We start from the raw sequence: 2399 nt of genomic DNA on the forward strand, positions 1-2399 counted from the left end.
GTGTGTGTGTGTGTGTGTGTGTGCGCGTGTGCTACGGAGAGACGGGGTTCTCCTGCAGCGAGGGGCGCCCCTGCTGACGTCGCCTGTGGGGGCTGGGCGGTGAGCGCGCGCTGGGTGTGAAATGGTGCCTTGTGAACGTCCCTGGCTGATTAAATGGAATGGAAGTACATTTTCTCCTTCACATTGGAAGAGACTTAACATTAAAAAACTAATCTTTTCTGAGATAAAGTTCATTAACACAATGATTATTCATTTGGCTTTTATGATGATATTGCTGCTTAATCACCAGAACATGCTTCCTGGCGTGCGGAGCAGCGGGAGTGTCTGAGGAGCCGTCTCGGCTGACACGGTGAGGGGCCGGCGTCCTCTGCGCCTCCCCTCAGGACAGCACGTCCCGCCCAGACGCGTGGGCTCACGGCCGTGGCGGGAGCACTGACCCTGGCTGATCAGCGGCTGGCGGCACCCGCGGGTCTGCGCTGCCTCGCGGGCGGCACCCGCTGCGTCCCTGGGGTGTCTGCACGTCAGCCAGGACTTGGGGCTGAGCCTGGCGTGTGCAGATTGTGGTGCTGAAGGTGGTGGTTGTCTTGTGGGACTGTCCATTCCAGGAACAAAGGCGGAGTCAGCGTCGCCTTGGTCCTTCTGAGGGGTTAAACACCGACCCCACGGGCATCTTCCCAGGGACCCAGCGTGAGGGTGGTGGTGTTGGGGGCGTCGCGAAGGGCGTCTGTTGCAGTTTTTGTCCTCAGGTTGGCTTTGCCAACAGGAACGTGGAGGGGCCAGCGGGGGTCTAGGTGGACCCGACCAGGGCTGTTCTGGAAGGGTACCGGCTAACTCACACAGTGTCGAGTGAATCAGCGTCAGAGCTGGGCAGGAATAGGGAACATGGGTAGTGGTTAGGGCTGCGGACCAAGAAAAGAACTTCCTGGATTTTGCTCCGCTGTGAATGTCTCCTTCCTCCGCCCCAGGGCCATCTCCAGAGGACGGGTCAGCAAACGCCCTGGTTTGCTTGAAGAACACGAGGCCAGAAGCACCAGCCCTCCCCGGGGTCACAGTCTGTTGGCCTGGGGGCAGCTGTGGGCTGGGAGGGCCGAGCAGCCTCTGCCCGCCTCTCCCCAGCACGGTGGCGTGGCCGCGTGGGCAGCGCCAGGAGGGTGGGTGGAAGCACTGAGCCGGCTTCTCACCACCAGCCAAGTCCCGAGAGAGCCTCCTCCGCCTCTCAGCTGGACACGCTCTGAATTCCTGGGCGTCTCCCGCCAGGAGACAGGTCCCTGCTCTCGCCTGCTCTGACGCACCTGCGAGACCCTGCGGGGACGGAGGGCGGAGCCCCGACGGCCGCCCGACCGTGTCCTCGGTTTGGCTCGTGAATGAATTTCTCCACTTTCACTCCTGCGTGACCCACACGTGGGCGTGTCTGGGGAGCTGGGCCTGGCAACGGCGTGCGGGTCAGCCTGTGGGGCCGGCATCGCCTTTCCCAGCGGCCTCCCCCAGGCCTCCCGCTCTCCGCCGCGCGGCTGCGGCCCTGCTCGGAGTGGCCCCGGCCAGGACCAGGCAGGTGGCCGCCGCCCCACGGTGTGCCCGGGGAACCGGAGGTCGGGCGGAAACCCAGGGTCTCCCGGGCCTTCTCCTTCGCACGCTCGACAAGCAAAATGGGGATGTGAGATGTACAGTCACCGAGTTTTCTCCGCTCTGTTTTCTAAAGTAGTGACAGCTTGAAGGTTGAACTGACATCCATTCAAACCCTAGCAAAATACTTCTCAAAGAAATTATACCCTTTGCCTTCCCTCAGAGGAAGACACTCGTGGCGCATTCCTCGTGGAGCGGAAACCGCGGCTGGGAGGGGACACGCGTGTGCTGTCGTGCGCGGGAGGGTGAGCCTCACATCGTCCTCGTGGCCGAGGTCTTTATAGCGCGATGCATGGATGGATGGGTAGGTTCACGGGCTGATGCGTAGATGATTGCTGTGTATTTACGTCTGTAAACGAGGATATCCAGCCATATGCGTATATTCTAAAGTATCGTAAATATAAAAATATACAGATCATGTATATCATAAAAATGTCTCGATCGTCTCATGTAGGCATGAAATCGTATAGCATATCCCAAAATCACGAGATTTCCGAGGAGGAAACACACTTGGAGTAACAAAAGGCTCAGGATATTCTCTTCTCTAGTGACTTGACAACACGGCAGGCGCTCTGAGCAGCCGCAGGGAGGGCCGGCTGGGTGGGGCGTCGCAGCGAGCTCTGGGCCACACTCCGCGCACCGTGCCGCCCCCGTCGGGGAGGGGCCGACAGGATCTGCAGGGCCACATGCAAATTATCCACTAGCTTCTTGGCTTTGGTGCTAAAAAGTGAGAACGGCGTGAGTCCAACTTTGAAATTAGCAGAGACCTCACATCA

Source organism: Talpa occidentalis, unplaced genomic scaffold, assembly GCF_014898055.3.
Source record: "Talpa occidentalis isolate TD23 unplaced genomic scaffold, MPIMG_talOcc4v2.1 talOcc4.10, whole genome shotgun sequence".
Lineage (NCBI taxonomy): Eukaryota > Metazoa > Chordata > Mammalia > Eulipotyphla > Talpidae > Talpa > Talpa occidentalis.